The following is a 10932-nucleotide window of genomic DNA, read 5'->3' on the forward strand; positions in this document are numbered from 1 at the left end:
AGTTCCCCCTTCTTTGTCTTCCTTCCCTGGGGTGTGTGAATCAGAAAAAGGTGACCTTTGCACCTTGGGCATTGTCAGCTATAGCTCCTCTATCAGGAGGGTAGTCAACTAGAGCGCCACAGAGCTCCAACTCAGTGGGCATTCATATGTATGGAATTGAGTTGTTTGGGGGTTTATTTGCTCTTGATAGTGTTGCTGTTTCTGGGCCTCTGTTTAATGGGTGACTTTGTGGCCTGGGGGAGGGGAGTTCACTCTTTGTAACCTCCTGATTCATGATTCATTTCTCACACCTGCTGATGAGAGGTTAACCTCCTTTTTCCTCCCACTGAGCTGTGGATTGCACTATGTCAGGCAGGACATCTTAACCTGACTCTGCTCTGTGCTCAACTTTAAAACTGGGGGCGTATTGAGTAATCCTTTCTTTCCTTAAAATCCAGGGTGAGTCGTGTTGAAGAACTCATAGGCAGGTGCCTCATTGCCCCTCAGTTGCTGAGCCCAGGGGGAAAGGCTCCGGCTGGGCAGGCCTGCGCTTGCCCTTCTTTCTGTTACTTACAAATTGTGTGGTTTTGCAAATTGGGCAACTTCTGCAGTTAGGCAAATAGTTCGTACTTGCGGAGCAAAATGTGTTCGACTTTTTCTGTTTAGGCTTAGAGATGACTCACACGCGAATCAGAGTTTGGGCATTTCCGGTAAGGGGAAAGTTATGGGAAATTTGGAGGTGACGCTGAAGTCCCCTGGTAATTATTATTATTATTTTTTAAATAATTTATTTTTTAGTTATAGGTGTACACAATATCTTTATTTTATTTTTATGTGGTGCTGAGGATCGAACCCCGTGCCTCATGCATGCTAGGCAAGTGCTCTACCTCTGAGCCACAACCCCAGCCCCCCAATTTTTTTTAATGTGGTGCTGAGGATCGAACCAGGGTCCCGCCCGTGCTAGGCGAGCGCTCTACCGCTGAGTCACTTGTGATAAGTAGCCACTAAGGGGGCTCCAGTGGCCCCTCGTTGGTGCTGCCCTTCCCTTTAGTTGAGGACTGTTCTTGCTTTCAACGTAGGATGGGGCCTGCATGATAGCCCGTCACTTCTGAGATTAGGTTACAAAAAGACTAGGATTTCTGTCTTGCTCTCTGTCCTTTGTCTCAGCTTGAGCTGCTGAAACAAAACACCACAGACCGAGTGGCACGCACAGCAAACATTTGGAAGTCCAGGATCCAGGTCGCGCGGGATTCGCTGTCTACTAAGGGCCTGGTTCAGTCCTTCAGTGTGTTCTGAGGTGGCAAGGTGGGAGGCACACGCTCTGGGCTTCTTGTGAGGACCTAATCCATTGGTGAGGGTTCCACCCTCATGACCTCATCTAATCCCAAGAGCCTGGCTCCCAGTGGCCATCACAGTAGGGGCAGAGAGTGGACATTTAGCCCAGGGTACCCATAAGCACAAATGGGTATGGAGGGCAAGGGTGGGAAGTAGACCTGAATGGCGGAATCTATTGTCAAACACCTGACGTGGCTCATTTTGGGGCAGAAAATGGTGATGGGCTAAAAGCAAGGGTCTGAGATTTACAGGCTTCATTTAGGGTGGGGCAGGAGGGTAGTCCCTGGGGTCCATTATATCGGGTCCATTAGGGTGAGGCAGGAGTGTGGACAGGGAATTTCCTGGGGCTTATTGTATTGGGGTCAGCTGACCCATTAGGGTGAGGGTCAGGTGCCAGTCTGGTGAGTTCCTTTTGTATTCTCCCCATTCGCTCTTCCTGCCCTCCCTCTGGCTGAGACCTGGGCTTTTAATGACAAAAGCTTCCATTTGACCCCAGTCAAGGGGGTTGGGGAACAGTTGCCGATAGGGGAAATGTCCTGGGACCTATTTTCCCGTATCCTCCAGTACTCTTGGGTCTTCTCTGTGGGTGAAGCCAGCTTCTGAGTTGGGAATAGCTCTAGAAAATGCCAATCTGTGAGGGAACTGAAGTCTCTGGCCACTGCTAGCAAGGACCCCAGGCTTGCCCCGGGGTGACTTTGCAAGTGGATTCCATCACAGCTGAGCCTCATGATGATTGCAGAGCTGGGGGACAGTTGGTTGCACCCTTAACCAGTGACTCAGCTGAGCCAACACAGACACTGTGAGGTAAGGACTGTTGTGTGAAACCACCAACTTCTGGGGTAATTTGTTACACAGCAATAGGAAACGAACACACCTGCCCAAGGTCACAGAGCTTGTATGTGAAAAGAAATGCAAAGAGTAGACCCTCTGCTTTTGCTCCCTGAAGTGATTTTTATCATAATGCTGCTTAAATAGACAGAATAAATCTAGGAATCCAATCTTTGTGGACATTGTTGTATGTAGCTATAAAAAGCCAGAATGCCAACAACACCAGAGTTCATGTTCTTATTTTGACTTAAATTCATACCTTCAAAATGGTAATTTAATGTGATGGAAGATGAAATTTAATGTGATCAAATGAAATCATGTAGTTTGGAAACAACCTCAGTGTCCATCCACAGAAAAATACACTACGCAAAGCCATCGTACAGAACCCTCTACAGTGTGGAAAAGATCTAAGACAGTTGTTGCATGGAAGGTCCAAACTGCAGCCAGAAAACCCCGAATGATCCCCACGACACAAAAAGAACTGTGCTAACAGAACGTCTGCCTCTTTATCTGTGGTTTAACAGGGCAGAGAGGGGCCTGGGAGACAGTAACTGATGACAGTGATTGGCATGCATGTGTGTGTGGGGGGGCGGGGGGTGAGAGAGAGGGAGGGAGGGAGGAGGATGTGGAGATGTGAAGGAGTTTTTCTGTTTTCTGTACTTTTGGAGTTTCCCTTTTTTCTTCTTTTTCCTTTTTATACAATGAGAATTTATTCATGTGTTTTTTTATGTTATTAAAAAAAAAGGAAAAGTGTTATCCTTGCCAATTTGGGTGCAGGATCCATTTGTATCTTGGGTTGATGCCAGTTGCCATGGACTGGACGAGGGTTTTAGTCAGATCTTGGGGTCTGGGAGGGGACTTGCTGAATTGGTATTTTAATAAGAGTAATTCAGAGGCAGTTTGCTAGTAGAATCTGGAGACCCTGCAGAGAAAGAAGTTGACTGCCGGCTGGGGGGCTGGAGGGCTGGGGGGCTGGGGGGGGGGCTGGAGGGACTGGGGGCTAGAGGGCTGGGGGGCTAGGGAGCTGGGGGGCTGGGGTGCTAGAGGACTGGAGGGCTGGGGCCCACAGGTGCAGTGGGCAGGGTGGAGCTGTAAGCCCTGTTGCGGCTGCTGGTCAGCTGAGCCAAGTACAAAGATCTGTTCAGCCAAGTGTCACGTTTCAAGGCCACATAAACCCCAATGTAAGTGTGGCCTCTCAGGCCGGGGGCTGCCTGAGGGCAGTAATGGTGTGATGGCCAACTCTCCCAGGGCCTGTACCTCTGGTGCCCTTCTAACCTGTGATGGTTGGTCCCAGTGAGAGCCCATCAGGCATGCCCCATCACCCCACTTTATAGATCAGAGAAGACAGGCCCCTGGAGGGTCAGCTCCTTGTGGCCCCCTCACAGTGGGTCAGGGGCTGACCCAGTCTGGAAGCAGGCTGGGCCCTAACCACTTGGCTGTTCTGCCAGATCCCTTTTGAAAATCAAATGCAATGTTGTTACGGAGCCGGGGCCTTCCGAGAAACTGAGACAATGCAGAGACCCCTCTTCAAACCCTGATTCTTGTGATCAAGTCAGATTTCAGACATGTCACACAGAGTAACAGGAATGAGTTTATTGAAGGAGTAGGAAAGGGGACACTCAAGGGAGAGAGTGGGTCCTCTCAGGAGAGGGACAGTGTCCTTTCCTACAGTTCAGCTTTATTGGGGATCCCAGAGAAGTTTCCAGAGAGCCCTGCCCAGATCCACCTCTTGACTTTTGACAGACAGCAGGACAGCAGGGTGATATCAGGCTTTCAAGTCCCCACTGCCATGGCCCCTCTAGGTCACTGAGGCCCATGTTGACTGTTCTAATTGGAGTCCTAACACACATTCTTAGAGATTTTATGGTGAAGAGGAACTATCCTTATCTCTGAGAATTTCAAGATCTGGTCCCAAAAGTCTCCTCTTTCAGGGTAACTTCGTTCCTCTTATCGACATAATTTGGGGCCTGCATTTCTCCTGCAGTGAACTGGTAGTTTGCTGAGGAATGTGACATGTCCTGTCCACTGAGGCCAGGCGGGGCTGCAGGTGAGTTGCTTCTTGGAAAAGAAAGCATGTGGGCGTCAGCCCAGTGGGCCTATTTTCTAGAACTACTCCCTTCACTCGTGTTCCCAGCATCCTCCTGTCCCCTAACAAGGTGAATAAGGACCAGGAGAGAGTTGGTGAGAAGAGGGTGAGAGTCAGCACTTCCTGGACAGTGTGAGTGAGGAGTCCCACAAGGCCTTGAAGCAGGACCTGGAGTGAGGACCCCCGCCCACACCCAGGGGGCTGTGCGCGAAGAGCGGGAGCCCTGGACTTTGCCTGACCTCGGAAGGAGTCCTCTCCTCTCTCTTCTGTGCCAGTTTGATCCTGCCTGGCTGTCCTCCCCTCTCTGAACCTGCCCGGAGGTGGGTTGCAGGCAGGTGTCTCTGCAGGACTGCTTGTTCTCAGAACTCTGCCCTCTGCCTGTATCTTCCCAGAGAGATGGAGAGGGGCTGAGTGAGGGCTCCCTCTTCTCCAGCCTCAGGGGCCTGGGCCCTGGCTGGGATTCCCCAGATGGCTGCTTCCAGAAGGCCCAGCCCTACACAGAATGCGGATCTCAGGGCAGAGGCAAAATGACGTGACCTTGAAGCCTCATCTAATACATTCCTCTCCTTCCACATCAATTTCATCAGATTAAAAATCCAGTGGCAGGCTGTCATTGAGTCTGAGAGAAGAAGTGGTAATGAAAGGGAGGATCGAACTCCATAGTAGGGAGGTGGTGATTTAAAAATTGGTTTCTGCAGCTCTCTGTGCTCCAGAGATTCAGGAAAGGTAGGAAAGCCATGCAGGTGCCTTTCCCCAGACATACCTGTCCAGAATGGTATTGCCTCTGCAGCCTCCTGCACACCTGGCCCTCCACACTATCCCTGCTGCTCCTGCCAGGACCCTGCAGCTCTCCTGGGCTCTGCTGCCCACCACTCCCACAGTCCACCTTTTATCAGGAGCGCAGAAAAATAATTCTGGCGAATGAATAGCTGGCGAATGAATAGCTATGGCTCCAGTGTGGTTTGTCCCATCTGAAACTCACATCCCTTCCTGTCTGTGCCCAGATCCGTGATGCTGAAGCGCTTTATAAACAGTGGCACACTGCACACCTATGCCCATCCTCCTCATGCTTTAGCCATCCCTAGGTGTCCTGTCTTACCTAAGACATGGTAAATGGCCTCTAAACGGTTCTTCTGCTCTATTGGTTGGGGACTGTTGACAAGAAAAAAATGTTAGTACATCTTCAGCACAAAATCAGCTTGCTTTCCAAATATCCCCATCTGTGAGTGCTTGGGCCCATAGATGCAAAACCTGGAGCCAGGGAGGGCCCACTGTGTTGTCATAGCAATTGGGCGAGGGGTGCCACAGCTGAGTACCGAGGTGGTACCGCTGGCCAGCTGGTGGGTCTGCCAGCATGAGTGTTTCCTCTGGGCCTGGGCCTGGGCTGGGTCTGCTCCGTGTCCTTTTGACTGCGGAAGGTGGAACTTGCTTCAGACTAATTTAGGAGGTCCCGGGTGGACCCAAGGAAAGGCAGGGCCAGCAGGAACGAGAACCTGGAAACCATCAGGAGTGGAGAATGCCAGTGAGCAGGTGACTTGTGCCTCTTTCTCCTGAAGTCGACCAGGGTTCTCCTCCCCCACAGACTGGCCCTGGCTGCCCTCGGAGCACAGGGTTGTGAAGCGGGCAGCCTGCAGCTTTGGAATCCTCGCCCCTCTTTCAGCTCCTTCTCCTGAGGGATGAGGCACTCCTAGGTCTCCAACTCAAGCCCCTGGTTCAGGAGAGAACCTGTATGGCCAGCCTTGGTCAAGTGGCCGCTCGAGGCCCACAGCTGAGGCCTGGCAGGCAGGCTGTCCCTGCAGACGGAGCTACCAGTGCCTACCCTGTCGGGGGTGAAGAAAGTTCTCGGGGGGATTTAGGGCTGACCAGAAGCTCCAGTAGTTGTGTATTGTGTGTTTGGGGAGAGACGTGACCCCCCCCCCCCGTGCCCCATTGGGGACATTGGGTGGTGAGTTGGGGTTACTGCACACAGTAGGAGATGCTTGATTTTTGTGGAAAGGATTTGGAGTTCATCATGGAAGATATGGACTTTGCAGAAGCAGATGGCTTTGAGGGCTGGAGGAAGGGCTACTTCAAATGAGGATGGAGGGTGGTGGGTTCCTAAAGGAGCCAGTGCATGGAGGGTCACAGGTGCCCAACAGGAGCGAGAAAGGCAGTGATGCTGTCCTCAGGGTGCATTTCATGTCTGCTGTGCGAGTGGAGTTGGACTAGCTGGCCGGGTGTGACCCTTCCTTGGGAGGCATTGAATGCTGAACCAAGAGGCTCAGACAGACCTGATCAGCACAGGGGACAGGTGGTCAGAGGAAACTGGGTGTGTGCGAGTTGTGTGGACGTGGGTCTGAGTCTGTCCTCTCCTGTACGTCACGAGTGGGCAAGTTCGTGGCTTCAGAATCTCACGCCCTTGTGTAGAAAACAGCGGTTGGTGATGGAATGGCAGTGGGGGCCGCAGTGGACGCTGTCTGCACGGCATGTCCATGGGTGCTCCCGTGGGCAGGCTGGCTCTGGGAACCACTGTGGTTGGGAAAGACTGACTTCACCTCCTGGCTTGAGATGGGATGCGTGACCCTGGCCAGGGACATCTGTCGTCATTGCCCTCAGGACTCGTCACTTCCATCTTCTGGGATAGTGGCAGGTCATACACAGCACATGATGTATAGGGTGTGGATGGGACCTCTCCACATCCACATGCTTTGTGTACTACACAAGCTGCCTAATTAAACAAAACTGCCCTGACCCTGGCCAATGAGAACAGTCAGGGAAGGGGGGTGACCCCTACCAAGGTCAATAGGAGGTAATATAACCCCACAAAAGGGTCTGCTGAGAGTAAATTAAGACAAGGAAACAGGACAGGAGAATGACATAAATGCACCATGGGAGGTCCTTGATCCAGCCATGCCTTAAGCTGCAGGTAGCTCTGGAATTTATCAACTGTGTTACTAATAATTGTTTAGAGATAGTCCCTGTGTCTGCCTGTCATTTCTGTTCATGTTGCTGCATATGACAAGAAGGAAAGGTCCTGACCACTCTTTATTGGGCCATTTCCATTTCCAATATGTTTGCAGCTGTGAGGAATGAGGCGATGTCTCCCTCCAGGACATCATCTCTGAGATGACATGATGCCTTCTCCCTATTGCTTGCTAGAAACACGATTCGTGCATTTCACAATGCTCAGTGTTACTCAGCTACAGGGCAGACCCACTGTGTGCAAATCTCAGACCCACCTGAGTGATATTGTGTCACCCCAAAGGACTTGGGGTCAGGGGAGCCAACGGAGGTGTGCAGAGCTCAAGCTGCCTGTTGGGCCATGAGTGTAAGTCCTTGATCTCTGGTCCAAGCGTCTATGTCTTCTGCCAGCCTCCGTGGAACGGGGCTGACTTGGCTCATAGGTAGGGTAAAATTGAAATGCCATGGTCTTTCCCCATTTTTGTTTCTTAGACCAGAAGGAATTGAGGTTCTTTTGCTTACGACAGGTAAGTTCTAACAAGTTTCAGCCACTGAGATAACATCTGTGAAGAAGTCTTATCTATACTGGTTCCCACACATGTGCGGCCTTGTAGTAGATTGTTTTGTTAAACAGCTCTATTGAGGTTTGACTGACATTGAAAACGTACCATCTGAGGAGTCTGCTGTCCATATGTGTACAGCGAAACTTCACAATTAATAAACATAATGTGTGTGTTACTGAGCGCCGTAAGTCCACCATTTGGGGAATTAGTTAGTGGTAATTTACGACCCTGTGGAACTGGACTTACTAATCCAAACAACTCCTGAAGCCCTTCGACAAACAGGCCCAGGCTCGCTTGGACCGTAGAGCAGTTTGCTAGGGATGCCATTAATAGGTGCCTCCAACTGCTGCCTTAAAGGGCCCCCTCACTGCTGTCCCCCAGCTCTGGGTTCTGGACACCCAGACCAAGCTGGGGGCGAGGGCTGGTTCCTTCCCTAGCTTCTGGTGATTTTGCTGGCAATCCTCGTGTTCCTTGGTTTGAGTTGCTTCACCCTGATCTCTGTCTTGTGTTCCCTTGATGTCCTCCTGTGTCTGTCTCCAATATGCCCCTTTTTGTAGGAACACCCGTCACTGGATTGGATCACACTCTAGTCACCTCATTTTAATCAGATTACTTCTGGGAAGATCCTGTTTCCAAATAAGGTCAGCACATGAATCGGGGGCAGGCACCCTTCAACCCACAAGAGTCCACAGCTCTCAGGATCTGTGGGTGTCCCAACCACCAGCTTTACAGGTGAGTGACCCTGGTACCTCCTGATGGTCTCACTACAGCTAGGTCACGTTCACAGAGGCTCCCACCAGGTTCTACACCAGACGGCCACTTATTAAATGAGCTTTAGTAAATGGGTCCAAGAAGAGTCCTCAGAGCTGCCCAGGCCCCTCCCTGTAGGGCCCTGAGCCACCTGAGTAGGGGGTAACCCAGCTCCCTGCAGGGTCCAGTTTAACCTGCGCAGGGATCAGCCAGCTGGAATCTTCTGAAATCAGGGCTGGATGTAGGATCACTGCTGATTCTGGCCCTGGTGCCATCCTGATGGGCAAAGATGAAGGGCTCACAGCGGTGAAGGAGCCTCTCCGGAGCCCCGCACACGGAGCACCGCTAGCCTTGCACGGCCAACCATTTGTACTATCCCTTGGGCTAACTCACAGTCATCAGTTTTACCAATGTAGGTCTATTAACAACATTTATTGTAATTAGCAAAGCTTCTGGTGTTGATTGACGGGAGCTGAGCCTGGTGATAGTCCTCTCTGGTGGGTGGCATTTTGATTAAATGTTAGCTGTGAATTCTTGATTAGGGCAACCAACTGTCCCTAGGGTGTGGATTAAGATCAGCAAACACATATTTATATCACACCGGCAGAGCTGAAGTATTTAGAGGTAAATTACAGACATCACAGCCAAGCTACACTCTTTGCAGAGAGTGCCTAGGAGGAAGCAAAATAAGGAGAAGCTCACTGGAGTGTAGATCAGGGATGGGGATCAAGTGTGCTGTTATCAGCTGTCTTTGTGACCTCGTGCAAATTGTTTAGACCTTTTGGGTTTCAAGAGCTTCATCCCTGAAATTGAAGTCCTGTGTTCAATAGTCATTTACATTCCTTCCGGCATTTTTTCTACTCTTCAATTCCAATAACTAATATATCTGCCTGTGTAAAAGACATAATGCGGACAGGACCCGCGAGTGCTCAGAGGAAGGGTTAGGAAGTGGGATTAAATTGGTTGAGAAAGACTGGGGAGTCCGCAGTGAATCATTGCATTTGATGACATTCGTGTGTGCACACATGGTGTGTGTTGTGCGTGTGTGCGTGTGTGTCTGTATACACAGATGTAGGTGAGCCATTGAGCTGTGTAGATCAAAGCCATCCTTGGTACTTCAAGGCTCAGTGTGGAGATGCCAGGTATCATCAAAGGTGACTTTGTGGGCTTTAGAATTGGATTGTGAGGAGGCAGGGTGTTGGTTTTGCTGGCCCGTAGGTGACACGCATCATGAGAGCCAACCTGGGTGCCGGCTTCCAGTTCAGAGCAGCCACGTGACCTCCCAGGAAGCCTGGGCTGCTCCTGAGACTTCTGCTGAAGGGCTGTTTGTAGGAATTCGAGCTGAAGAGAGATGGCACGTTGTTTGATGTTCGGACAGCAAAAGGAAGAACGGCTGATTTTGAAGACCTCGATTAAGGTGGTTCTCACATCCTCCCCATCGCCATGGGCAAGGATTCAAGTGAACGCCATGGGCAGATTTTCCGTGATTCATCTGACAGTGTAGGCTGCATCGTCGTTCCCAGGCCTCCTCCTCAGGGATCACCTGGCCACCTGGGAGGTGGACAAACCAAAACGTCCACAGAGCTGGGCAAGTGAAGTTGGTGGACCCCATGGGGCTGGGACCAGTGGCCAGACCTGTGCACCCTGCAGATGGGACTGTTCCTCTAGGGGGCCGGACATTCCAGCATTTCCATAGTCACCCTGGACCACAGCTTTGTCTTCCTCAAAAGCTGGAATTCCAGGCTTTTTAAATTTTTATATTTTTTTAGTTATAGGTGGACATAAAATCTTTATTTCATGTTTATGTGGTGCTGAGGATTGAACCCAATGCCTCAGGAGTACGAGGCGAGTGCTCTACCACTGACCACAGCCAGCCCTGGAATTCCAGGTTTTTATGAGACCATTCTTGATTATCCAATGTTTGTGATGAATTCAAACTTTTTGTCAAGCTGTGTAGGCAAAACCTCAGCAGCCTGTGGAATGTGGACATTTAGACCATGGGTTGGTCGTGGAACAAACAATGGATTTGGACAGCTGGGACGAAGGCCAGCAAAGCCACTTACTGGCTTGGCACCATGGGGTGGGTGTTTAAGAAACTTAACCTTTATTTCTTTGTAAGTGAAGAGGAGGGTATTTGCACCATCTGGAAGGTCATCATGAACACGGAAGGGCAGCAGTGTTGGGGTGGGCAATGAACCTGGCAGCTGGTGAGGGGGTACAGTGCTCACGGGTGGTTTCTGGACCCCCTGCAGGCGATGGTTATAAACTGGGTCCCCGTGGGTCATGCCCAGCCCACAATTCCCTTCCTATTGGCAGCTGCAGTGTCTGGAGAGGAGCACCGCGTCCTTGGTTGAAAGGAAGCTCGAGCACTTCGGTGGGTCACCGTCCCACCCGTCTGCTGGAGTCAGTTTTGCCACCTGCCTGACCCTGGGCCTTTGGAGCTGGTGACCC

The sequence above is a fragment of the Marmota monax genome, unplaced genomic scaffold (genome assembly GCF_021218885.2).
Source record: "Marmota monax isolate L192 unplaced genomic scaffold, Marmota_monax_Labrador192_F-V1.1 WCK01_AAM20220418_F8-fsc00022, whole genome shotgun sequence".
Taxonomy (NCBI): Eukaryota; Metazoa; Chordata; class Mammalia; order Rodentia; family Sciuridae; genus Marmota; species Marmota monax.